Source organism: Equus przewalskii, chromosome 20 (assembly GCF_037783145.1).
Source record: "Equus przewalskii isolate Varuska chromosome 20, EquPr2, whole genome shotgun sequence".
Lineage (NCBI taxonomy): Eukaryota > Metazoa > Chordata > Mammalia > Perissodactyla > Equidae > Equus > Equus przewalskii.
This window is the reverse complement of record NC_091850.1, coordinates 4,164,728-4,178,432: the sequence shown is the minus strand read 5'-3', so window position 1 is coordinate 4,178,432 and position 13,705 is coordinate 4,164,728. Positions and strand designations below refer to the sequence as shown.

Sequence of the window (13,705 nt, the reverse complement as noted above, 5' to 3'; positions counted from 1 at the left end):
AAGAAAACAAAATTAAAAAGAATGAGAACAGTCTAAGGGAACCCTGAGAGAACATCAAGTGAATTAACATTCATATTATAGGTGTCCCAGAAGAAGAAGAGAGAGAGACAAAGGGGCAAAGAATCTATTTGAAGAAATAATAGCTGAACACTTTCTTAACCTAAGGAAGGAAACAGACATCCAAGTACAGGAAGCACAGAGAGCACCAAACAAGATAAACACAAAGAGGCCCACACCAAGACACATTATAATTAAAATGTCCAAAATTAAAGGAAAAAAGAGAATCCTAAAAGCCACAAGAGAAAGGCAACAAGTGACATACAAAAGAAGCCCCATACGGCTACCATCTGACTTCTCATCCAAAACCCTACAAAATAGAAGAGAGTGGCACGATATATTTAAAGTGCTTAAAGGAAAAAGCCCACAGCAAAGAATACTCTACCCAGTAAAGTTATAAGTCAGAATGGAAGGAGAGATAAAGAGTTTCCCAGACAAGCAAAAATTAAAGGAGTTTATCACCAAGAGAGCAGTTCTACAATAATTGCTAAAGGGGGGCCAGCCCAGTGGCACAGCAGTTAAGTTCACACATTCTGCTTCTCAGCGACCTGGGGTTCACCAGTTCAGATCCCAGGTGCGGACATGGCACCGCTTGGCAAAAGCCATGCTGTGGTAGGCATCCCATATATAAAGTAGAGGAAGATGGGTATAGATATTAGCTCAGGGCCAGTCTTCCTCAGCAAAAAGAGGAGGATTGGCAGCAGTTAGCTTAGGGCTAATCTTCCTTTAAAAAAAAACGTTGGTGAATATGGTGGAATGTATACAGAATTCGAAATATGATGTACATCCCAAAAAATAAAAACTAAAAAATAAATTTAAAAAAAAGAAATGCTAAAGGGACTTAAGTTGGAAAGAGAAGACTACAAATAGGAATAAGAAAATTATCCAAAAGAAAGTAATAAATTCACTGGTAATGGCAAATATACAATAAAGGTAGCAGGTCAACCACCTATGAAGATGCTATGAAGGTTAAAAGACAAAAGTACTAAAATTACCTATTTCAATGATAAGAGGGTAACGGATACACATACACAAGAGATTAGATATGATATCAAAACATAAAATGTGGGAGGAGAGGAGTAAAAGAGTAGAGCTTTTAGAAAGAAACCAAACTAAAGACATTAGCAACTCAATATAGATTGCTATGTGCATAGATTATTATATATGAACCTCATGGTAATCACAAACCAGAAACCTATAATAAACATGCAAATAAGTAAAAGAAAATAAGTCAAACATATTACTAAAGAAAGCCATCAAGCCACAAGGGAAGAGAGAAAGAGAAGAAGAAAGCAACAGAGAAGAATGACTAAAACACCCAGGAAAAAGTAACAAAATGGCAATAAATACATATTTATCAATAGCTACTTTAAATTCAATGGACTAAATGCTCAAATCAAGAGGCATAGGGTGGCAGATTGGATGGAAAAAAAAAAAAGACCTATGTATACGCTGCATACAAGAGACACACTTTGGACCTAATGACATTCACAAACTGAAAGTGAAGGGGATGGAAAAAGATACTCCATGCAAGTATAAATGAAAAGACAGCTGGGATAGCAATACTTATATCAGACCAAATAGACTTTAAAACAAAAACTGTAACAAGAGACAAAGAAGGGCACTAAATAAAAATAAAGGGAACAATACAACAAGAGGATATAACACTTGTAAATATCTATGCACTCAACATAGAAGCATATAAATTCTTATATATATATATAAAGCAATCATTAACAGACATAAAAGGAGAAATAGACAGTAGCACAATAATACTAGGGGACTTTAATACTCCACTTACACCAATGGATAGATCATCAAAACAGATCAATAAGGAAACACTGGCCTTAAAGAACACATTAGACAAGATGGACTTGGTAGATACATACAGAACATTCCATCCAAAAGCCACAGAATACACATTCTTTTCAAATGCACGTGGAACATTCTCCAGAATTGATCACATATTAGGCCAAAAGCAAGTCTCAATAAATTTAAGAAGATTGAAATAATCCTAAGCATCTTTTGTGACCACGAAGGTATGAAACTAGAAATCAACTACAGGAAGAAAATCAGAAAAGCCACAAATATGTGAAGGTTAAACAAAGTGATACTGAAAAATGACTGGGTCAATAAAGAAATCAAAAGAAAAATCAAAAAATACCTGGAGACAAATGAAAAGGAACATATGACATGCAAAAATCTATGGGATTCAGCAAAACTGTTTCTAAGAGGGGAGTTTATAGCAATTCAGGCCTACCTCAACAAAAGAGAAAAGTCCCAAATAATCTAACAGTGTGCAGAAAAGAACTGGAAAAAGAAGAACAAACAAAGCCTCAAATCGGTAGAAGGAAGGAAATAATAAAAATCAGAGCAGAAATAAATGAAATAGAGATTAAAGAGCACAATAGAAAAAAATCAAGAAAGCAAGAGCTGATTCTTTGAAAAGACAAACAAAATTGACAAATCTTTAGCTAGACTCACCAAGAAAAAAAGAAAAAAGGCTCAAAGAAAGCAGAAATGAAAGAGGAGAAATTACAATGGGTATTTCAGAAATACAAAAGATAAAAGAATGCTAGAAAAAGCTATACACCAACGAATTGGGTAGTCTGGAAGAGATGGATAAATTCTTAGAATCATACAACCTTCCAAAACTTAATCAATAAGAAATAGAGAATTTGAATAGACCAATCCAGTGAGGAGATCAAAACAGTAATCAAAAACCTCACAAAAAATAAAATTCCTGGACCAGATGGCTTCCCTGGTGAATTCTACCAAACATTCAGAGAAGACTTAATACCTCTTCTTCTCAAACTCTTCCAAAAACTGGAAGAGGAGTGGAAGCTTCCTAACTCATCCTATGAGGCCAACATTACCCTGATGCCAAAACCAGACAAGGACAAGACAAAATAAGAAAATTATGGGACAATATCACTGATGAACATAGATGCAAAAATCCTCAAAAAAAATACTATCAAATCAAATACAACAATATATTTACAAGATCATACACCATGATCAAGTGAGATTTATTCCATGGATGCAGGGATGGTTCAACCACCACAAATCAATCAATGTGATACACCACATTAACAAAATGAAGAATAAAAATCACACGATCATCTCAATAGATGCAGACAAAGGATTGGACAAGAGACAACACCTATTTATGAAAAACCTCTGAATAAAATGGGTCTAAAAGGAAAGTACCTAACATAATAAATGCCATATACAACAAATCCGCAGCTAATATCAATCTCAATGGACAAAAACTGACAGCTCCCCATGTAAGAACAGGAACCAGACAAGGATGCCCACTTTCACCACTCTTATTTAACACAGTACTGGAAGTTCTCGCCAAAGCAATCAGGCAAGAAAAAGAAATAAAAGGGATTCAAATTGGAAAGGAAGAAGGGAAACTGTCACAATTTGCAGATGACATGATTTTATATATAGAAACCCCTACAGAATCCACCAAAAAACTTTTAAAAATAATAAATGAATACCCTAAATTTGCTGGATACAAATAAACATACAAAAATCAGTTGTTTTTCTATATACTAAAAACGTAGTGGCAGAAAGAGAAATTAAGAACACAATCCCATTTACAATTGCAACAAAAAGAATAAAATACCTAAGAATAACTTAACCAAAGTGGTGAAAGATCTGTACACTGAAAGCTATAAAACAATCTTGAAAGAACTTGAAAAAGACATAAAGAAATGGAAAGATATTCCATGCTCTTGGACTGGAAAAATGAACATAGTTAAAATGTCCATACTTCCTAAAGCAATCTACAGATTCAATGCAATCCCTATCAAAGTTCCAACATTTTTCACAGAAATGGAACAAAAATTTCTAAAATTTATATGGAACAACAAAAGACCCCGAATGGCCAAAGAAACCTTGAGAAAAAGGAACAAAGCTGGAAGTATCACACGCCCTGATTTCGAAATATATTACAAAGCTATAGTAACCAAAACATCATGGTACTGCCACTAAAACAGATACATAGATCAATGAAAGAGAATCGAGAGCCCAGAAATAAACCCGTACATCTATGAACAGCTAATTTTCAACAAGGGAGCCAAGAACATGCAATGGAGAAAGGAAAGTCTCTTTAATAAATGGTTTTGGGAAAATTTGACAGCAACATGCAAAAGAACGAAAGTAGACCATTATCTTGAACCATACACAAAAATTAACTCAAAATGGATTAATGGCTTGAATGTAAGACCTGAAACCATGAAATGTCTAGAAGAAAATGTAGGCAGTATGCTCTTTGACATCAGTATTAGCAGCATGTTTTCAAGTGCCATGTCTGACTGGGCAAGGGAAACAATAGAAAAAATAAACAAATGGGACTACATCAAACTAAAAGCTTCTGCACAGCAAAGGAAACAAAACATGAAGACAACCTAACAATTGGGAGAAGATATTTGTAAACCATATGTCTGACAAGAGGTTAATATCCAAAATATATAAAGAACTCATACATCTCAACAACAAAAAAACTAACAACCCAATTAGAAAATGGGCAACAGATCTGAATAGACATTTTTACAAATAAGATATACAGATGGTCACAGGCACATGGAAGGATGTTCAACATCATTAACTATCAGGAAATGCAAATCAAACCTACAATGAGATATCACCTCACTTCCGCCAGAATGGCTATAATTAACAATACAGGAATCAACATGTGTTGTAGAGGATGCAGAGAGAAGGGAATTCTAATACACCACTGGTGTGAGTGCCAAGTGTTGCAGCCACTATGGAAAACAGTATGGAGATTCCTCGAAAAAATAAGAATAGAACTACCATATGATCCAGCTATTCCACTGCTGTGTATTTTTCCAAAGAACGTGATAATATGAATATGTAAAGATACATGCATCCCTCTGTTCATTGCAACGTTATTTACAATAGCCAAGACTTGGAAGCAACCTGAGTGCCTATCAAATGAGGAACGGATAAAGAATATGTGGGATGTATACACAGTGAAATACTATTCAGCCATGAAAAATGATGCGACCTGGCCATTTGTGACAGCATGAATGGACCTTGAAGGTATTATGCTAAGAGAAATAAGTCAGAGCGAGAAAGTCAAATACCAGATGATCTCATCCATAAGTAGAAGATAAAACCATCAACAAAAAATCACATAGAGACAGAGGTTGGATTGGGGGTTACCAGGAGGGAAAGAAGAGGGAGGAGGGCAAAAGGGGAAATTAGGCACATGTGTATGGTGATGTATTGTAACTAGTCTTTGGATGGTGAACATGATATAATCTACACAGGAATCGGAATATAATGATGTACACTTGCAATTTATATAATGTTATAAACCAATGTTACCATAGCAAAAAAGCCAATGTTGAAAACTACTGTTAAAAAGTTGAAAAACATTACATTGTGTCTAACCATAATAAACTCTAACAGAAAAGTTGTTATTTTTTTTAAAAAGAGAAAGAGAGAGAGAGTGGCAAAAAACACAGTGATTTCCTGGAGATGCCAGGGGCTGTGTCCCTACCACAATTCAATGTTTGAAGATCCAAGGGATCTAACTGACAGGCTATTTGGTCTTTGACTTTGGACAAAACTTAAACTCAGGATTGTGATAAGGTGTGAGAGGGTATACCTCTGTAAAACAGGAGAGTTAATGGACAAGCAGTAATAAAAACTGGACTCACCTGACTTCTAATTTGGTTTTGGAAACAGAGAATCAGCAGGAATAATTTCCATTGTGTCCAGATGAATGCCCCCTGGGAAAATGATGTGTTCAGAGGTGGGAGTGACAGTGGAAAGAGTGCCTAAGGAGCAGATATGGGGAGCTGTAAATATCTCCTCTGCTGCAGTCCCTAAGTATGTTCAACCTCAAACTGGGCAGGACATGGTTATTGTTCTTGGATTCTTAACTCTGGATGGGAACCAATGTTTGACTCTTGCCTGCTGTCCTATCTGGGAAGAGAGCTTCAGTCTCCATCATCAACCTTCCAGTGAGAAATTCAGACTTCTACATGGAAACTTTCTTCTCAGAGTCCCCATCCAGCTGAGTCTTGGAGCCCAGTAGTTACTTCAGAAAAGGTTGAGAGAGAACAGAAGTGGAGAACTTTTATCTGAGGTCATCTGAGAGAATAAACAGCCTAACCAAGAGCCAAGAGAATGCGATGTTTGTCTGTTATGTCAACTAATTAATTTATAATTAATTTATTTAAACCTGAAGATGGGGCTTGTTTCAGATAATCAAGTCTCAAAAGGAATCCAATGTGTTGAGGGAAATGAACAAGAAGGAGAGTGATGAAAGATGGTGTCAGAGAAAGTTGATGAATGAAGCAGCTGCCCTGCTACAGTGGAAGCTATAAGACACAGGGATTCTCTCACTCACAAGTTTTTGTAGGACTTTATTCATTTTGTTATAATGGTGTCCCTTGAATTGAAATGGACAACCCCCTTTAGTTATTTCTGTTGATTGAGTTCTGGCTTCTATATTACAAGCCACCTTGGAATATATGAGCCCAGATAACCCTGCTCTGAGGACTGGTCTTACTCCACAAAGAGCATATACACATGCACATGTGCACAAACACACACACACACACCATGGCCCATCAAGGCCTCCTGGGCTATTTACTACAATGCCTTTCTCATCCCCAGTCACACTAATTATGCCAGTAGTGGGTACACTTCAAGCTGGCCAGATCATGTTATCTTTATCAGAAAGAAAGTAGAAATGGGAGTGACATCAGCATCATGGTAGAATGAGTTCCCTTTTTCTCTCCCCTTTAAGTTATAACTAAACAGACATCCATTAACCAACAGAGGATTCCCTACAAAACACAACAGGACACCTGAGAGATCCGTGCAGCTGTACATCTAAAGCTAGGTGGACTGGATCCCAGGAAGCAGTGGAAAGGGATGAATGTACCCCTCCTCCTCCCTGATGGCAGTGATGCTGGTTACAGATCCTCACACAGCTGCCAGCATGACTGTGAATGGAGACTGGGGTAGCCCACCTGCATGGGAATGCTTTCAGAGTGGTACCCCAGCTAGTAGGAGCACCCACTTACAGAAGCAGCCCTGTCCACATAAATGCTCCCCACCAAGGGGCAGTGGCTCAACCCAAGCAAAGGTGCCCTGCCCTCCAAACTCGGAAGCTCAGCTGGACTCACCTACCAAGCAAAGTGCCTGGCCCATGTGAAAGTGCCCCACCCACATGAGCTCAACCCACCGAGAACAGCTGCCCCACTCACGTGAATTTCCCAACCGAGTGGCAGCAGCTCAGCCCACATGAAGGTGCCCCACCTGCCAAGCACAACAGCTCAGCCAAACCTGCCTATGAGTGCAGCACCTGGCCCACAAGGAAGGCACCCCACCCACCTAGTGCAGTATCTCAGCTGGACCCGCCTCCCAAACACAGCAGCCCCCATGTGAGCCCAACCTGCCCAGCCCACAGGAAAACAGAGCAGCCAGACCAGGCACAACTATCAGCAGATTAGGCAGGAACAGAAAACACAGATCCTGGCCCGCCACTCCCCAGTGGTGGCAGGTGGAATCTGTGACCTGATAATACCAAAAATGTGTTGACAGAGGATCAATTCATCAAATGCCATGTACAGCTACATTAACAATGAAGAACAGAAGGAAAATGACCAGTCTTCAGAAAGCAAACCTGAAGTCACAGAAGATTACCATCTAAATGAGAGAGAATTCAAAATACGTGTTATAAAGAAACTAACAAGTTATGAGAAAACACAGAAAGACAGTTCAATGAGCTCAGGAATAAAATTAATGAGTAGAAGGAATACTTCACCAAAGAGATTGAAGCCCTTTAAAAAAACCTATAAAGAAATTCTGGATATGAAGAGCACAGTTAATGAAATACAAAGTAATGTAGATGGGCTGGCCCCATAGCCAAGTGGTTAAAGTTCCATGCAATCTGCTTCAGTGGCCTGGGTTCATGGGTTCAGATCCCACGTGTGGACCCACTCCACTCATCAACCATACTGTGGAGGCATCCCATGTACAAAGTAGAGGAAGATTGGCATGAATGTTGGCTCAGGGCTAATCTTCCTCAAGCAAAAAACAAAAGAGGATTGGCAACAGATGTTAGCTCAGGGTAAATCTTCCTCACCAAAAAAAAAAAAAAAAAAAAAACCTGGAAACCATAAATATAGAGCAGACCTTATGGAGGAGAGAATTAGTAACTTAGAAAATACAAATATATAAAAGCTTCAGGTGGAAGAAGAGAAAGAACTAAGATTTTTAAAAAGTGAGGAAATTCTTCGAAGAATATTTGACTCAATTAGGAAAAGTTACAGAAGGATTATAGGTATCCCAGAGGGAGAAGTGAGGGAACAGGAGCAGAGAGCTTATTCAAATTAATAACACTGAGTACTTCCCAAACCTGGGGAAAACTGGACTTAAAGTACATGAAGCCAATAGAACTCCTAACAACATCAATTGAAAAAGACTTTCCCCAAGGCATACAATATTAAAACAGGTAAAAGTCAATGACAAGGAAAAAATATTAAGGGAAGCAAGGCAAAAGAAAATAACCTACAGCGGGCCAGCCCTGTGACTCAGTGGTTAAGCTCACGTGCTCTGCTTCAGTGGCCCAGGGTTTTGCTGGTTCAGATCCTGGGTGTGGACATGGCACCGCTTGTCAGGCCATGTTGAGGCAGCATCACACATACCACAATTAGAGGGACCCACAACTAAAATATACAACTATGTACTGGGGGAATTTGGGGAGAAAAAGTAGGAAAAAAAAGAAGGTTGGCAACAGTTGTTAGCTCAGGTGCCAATCTTAAAAAAAATGAGGAAGATTGGTAACAGATGTTAGCTCAGAGCTAATCTTCCATTAGCAAAAAAAGAAAAGAAAAGAAAAGAACCTACAAAGGAACTCCTATCAGGTTTTCAGCAGATACCTTATAGGCTAGAGAGAATGGAATGACATATTCAAAATACTGAAAGACAAAAATGTTCAGCCACGAATACTCCATCCAGTGAAATTATCCTTCAGATATGATGAAGAAATAAAAGCTTTCCCAAATAAACAAAAGCTGACGGAGTTCATCACCACTAGAATCACCTTAAAGGAATGATAAAGGCAGCCCTTCTATTGAAACAAAAAGGCAAAGGTTTACAAAACTTTGAGCAAGGCAATAAATAGAGAGACAAAATCAGGAAACTGCAGCTCTCTATCAGAATAGGTTAGCAAACACTTAATTAAAATATAAAAGATAAAGGGAAGGAAAGTATCAAAAATAACTATAAATGATTCAATTTAGGCACAAACTCACAACACAAAAAACAATAATTTGTGACAGCAACAACACAGATGGGGAAGAGGAGAGGGATGGAAACTGTTAGGCTAATGGAGATAAGAGGCTATCAGAAAATGGGATATCTCATCCATGAGATCTTTTATACAAACCTCACAGTAACCACAAAACAAAAAATCAGAGCAGAGTCACAAAGCATAAACAAAGTGAAAACCATCAAAGAAAAGCCCCAACGGAAATAGCAGATAGAAATCCAACGAAACAGAAATACATAACAATCAGAAAACAAGAGGGAAGTATTAAGCCCTCATATATCAATAATCACTCTAAACATAAATGGATTGAATTCTCCAATCCAAAAACATGGAGTGGCTGGATGGGTTAAAAAACAGGACCCAACTATATGCTGCCTCCAAGAAAGACATCTCAGCTCTAAAGACATACAAAGGCTCAGAGTGAGGGATGGAAGATGATACTCCAAGCAAATGGCAAGCAAAGGAGTGTGGTGTAGCTATACTTATATCAGACAAAGCAAATTTCAAGATAAAAAAAGATGAGAGACAAAGATGGGCACCATATAATGATAAAGAGACGTTCCACCAAGAAGACATAACACTTATGAATATATATGCACCTAACACAGGAGCACCAAAGTATATAAAGCAATCATTAAAAAATCTTCTTAATGGTAAAAATGAAAAAGGATAGAGAAATGTTCATCTACAGGTATGAAGGAAAAAGAGGCTTTGGTGAGCAGTATCTCTGGGAAGATAGAGGAGGACAAAAAGAGAGGAAAAGCCCATTTCTAAGAATTCTACAACACGTAAGCCTTTAGCACTGGTGGGGTTTTGCATTCACTACATTCTCTCTCCATTCTCTCTCCACTCCTGTTCTGTGAATTTCTCATTCATAATTTCAATTCCAACGGTGTCTTTTCCTCAGGATCTTGAACTTCTACTCTCTACAGTGTTACTCTATATTTTTCACACAAGAGCCAGCTTCTCTTCTCTCTTTCATCATTTTTTCTCTCTTACATACAAATGAGGAGTTGCTACCCAACAATGCAATAATACTAACTTCCATATTTACCTATGTAGTTATCTTTATCAATGTTCTTTATTTCTTCATATGCTTTCAAGTTAATATTTAGTGTCCTGTCATTTCAGCCTGAAGGACTCCACTTAACACTTCTTATAGGGTAGATCTACTAGCAATGTTACCGAACCTGAAGTGAGTTTGCTCACCCGTTGCACAGCAAGCCAATCTCTGACACCGAGTGTGGTGGAAGAAAGTAGGAATTTTATTTTTGCACAGTGCTGAGCAAGGAGAGAGGGCAGCTAACGCTGAAATCCAAAACTCCCCAAAAAGCTAAAAGGAAGGGTTTTTATTTGGGGTTTTAGATAGGGGAGGGGGAGCATATGGCCTTGCTGGTCAGAGCTTTCCCACCAGCCTGTCTTTGGCCTTGAGACTACTTGCAGAGAGGAGGGAGCTCATGACCTTGCTGGTCAGCAGCTTTCCCACCAGCCCATATCTCTTTGTGGGAGGAGATAGTCCACGTGCTTGTCCTTGACGGTGTCTGTCTCCATGGAGGATAGTGGATTCTGGAGCCAGGAAGCCAGAGAGTAAGCAGGGAATGAGTGTTTTGGTTTTAACCCCATATACGCTGGGTTTAATGTGGGGAAACTGATATCAGGGTCGGTATCAGCAACAAATCCTTTCAACTTCTGTTTTTCTGGGACTGTCTTAATTTCTTCTTTTAAAGAAACAATTTATTGAGTTTAAATTCACATAACTTTAACCATTTTAAAGCAAAAAAAAATCAGTTTTGTTTAATACATTCACAATGTTGTGCAACCACCAGCTCTATCTAGTTCCAAAATATTTCCAATACTCAAAAGTAAAACCACTTATACATTATAATTTCAGTTTCTCCCCCCATTCTCCTCTGCCCTAGTCCCTGGCAAACATCATTCTGTTTCTGTCTCTATGAATTTATGTATTTTAAATATTTCAGATAAATGGAACCAAGCAATATGTGGTCTTTTGTATCAGGTTTCTTTCACTCAGCATAATATTTTGGATTTTTACCCATTTTGTAGCATTTATTTATTTCCAAGTTTTCACTCCTTCGTTTTTGAAGGCTAGCTTTGCTGGATATACAATTCTTGGTTGATCATTTTTTTCTTTCAGCACTCTTTGTGTTCACAGTTTCATTACAATGTGTTTTAGTATAGACCTGAGTTTATTCTACTTGGAATTTGTTGAGTTTCTTGAACATGTGGACTCATATCTTTCATCAAATTTGGGAACTTCTCAGTCAATATTTCTTCAAATATTTGTTCTGCTCACTTCTCTCCCTTCCCCTTCTGGGAGGACCATTATACATATGTTGTCATGTTTGATGGTGTCCCACTGGTTTTTTAGGCTCTATTCATTTTTCCTCATTCTTTTTTTATTTGTGCTCCTCAGAATACATAATTTCAATTGATTTATCTTTAAGTTTACTGATACTTTCTTCTGCCTGATAAAATACGCTGATGAAGACTTGTAATGAGTTTCTCATTTCATTTACTGTACTTTTGAACTTCAGAATTTCTATTTGATTCCTTTTATAATTTCTAGCTCTTTATAGATATTCTCTCTTTCATCAGACAACATCATCCTAGTTTCCTTTAGCTCTTTGTACATGGTTTCCTTTAGTTCCTTGAGCATATTTAAGACAGTTGATAGTAAGACTTTCTCTGGTAAGTCCAATGTCTTGGCTTCCTCAGGGTCAGAGTCTGCTATTTTATTTTTTCCTGTGAATTTGCCAATTATTTTTTATTTCTCTGCATACCTCATATTTTTGTTGTTGTTGTTGTTGTTGAAAACTGGATATTTTGGATGTTATAATGTGATAACTCCAGAGATTGTACTCTCCCTCCTCCTTGGAGTTTACTGTTGGGACTTGTTGTGGGTTGTTTGTTTGTTTTCTTAATGAATTTTCTAAGTTAATTTTGTACAGACTATTTTTTTGTCATGTGTATTCACTGAAGTCTCTGTTGTTTTAGCTAAACAGTCAGTTAGTGATAAAGAGATTTTCTTAAATTCTTGAGCCAAAAATCAAAATTCCCCAGTCTTTGCAGATTGGCACTGTGTGTGTGTGTGTGTCAGAGCATGCCCTTAATACTCAGCTGGACATTTTGTAACTTCTCACGATTTCCTTCACATTTTTTGTGCAGAAATTGAATATCAGCCAGAGGTAAGAGATCAGGGCTTTTCTGATCTTTTCTGAGCATGCTTCCTACCCTTGATATGTGCCTGACCTTCTAACTTCTCAGGAATATGTGACAACTTTCAAAGACAGATACCCAAAGCACCTCACTCCCCACTCTTTCCTCCCAGGCATTTCAATGTGTCTCTTGTTTGCCCCAACTCAAATCATTTGCCCAGACACCAGCAGGTAATTCATTTGCCTTTAAATATGCTTACCAATCACACTCCACATAGCTGCTTTTTCACTTTGAGAGAGGTTCCAAGTTACGCAAAGTAAAGGCAAACCCTTTGTGTTTGTCCTCCAGGGAGCAATAAGACAAGGCAAAACAGAAAACCAAAATTTTTTGCTCCCTCCTACCCCAGGAATCCACACAGAAACTGTGATGTTCATCTTCAACACTGCCACTGAGCCAGGGAGGGGGTTTGGGGAAAACAATAAGCTGAATCACAACAAAGCTTTCTAACTTTATTTCAGTCATCTTTTTCTTGATTAAGTGTTCCTTCCTTGTTCTAAACCATCAATTCTTTTTCAAATCTCTGACAAAATTGATACTGACAGTTTTTCCCAGTATTTTTAATGTTTTTGTGGAGTGTTGGGCCTTTGGAGTTCCTTACTCCACCATTTTCTCTGACATCAATCTCTAACAAGCTTCTAAGCACTTTTGAAAGTATATGTATGTAAATATGTACTTGCATAACAACTCTGAATTTTAACCTTAAAAACAAAAAATGCAATAATACAACATTAGCCTAATATGCAGTGCCTATATTACTTTTTAAAACTGTATTTTAAGAAATTTTACTGAAATAAAAAAGAAAAAAGGCATAATGGCTATCAGGCTTTCCAATGACACAGAATGTAAAAAATTAAACACATAAAATAATGTAGTAGATAATCATCTAAGCAATGCATATCATTATGAAAGTTATAGATATTTGCAATAACAAATTAAACATAGGATTCATAAACAATGTTTGGAATAGTTGACACCAAAGTATAAAACGTATTGACTCTAAAGAGATGGCAGAAAAAACATAATTATTAAGCTCCTATTTTTTCCTACATGTTAAGTAATGGTGTTTGAGGAAAGGTGTGAAGGAAA

The 13,705-nt window shown here is 37.6% G+C and overlaps 1 long non-coding RNA gene across 3 annotated transcripts in view; it reads right to left on the bottom strand.

The window, feature by feature from the left end:
* Nucleotides 1–13,705, bottom strand: part of LOC103543225 (uncharacterized) — a 209,731-nt gene that overhangs the window by 59,064 nt on the left and 136,962 nt on the right. The window lies entirely within an intron of this gene.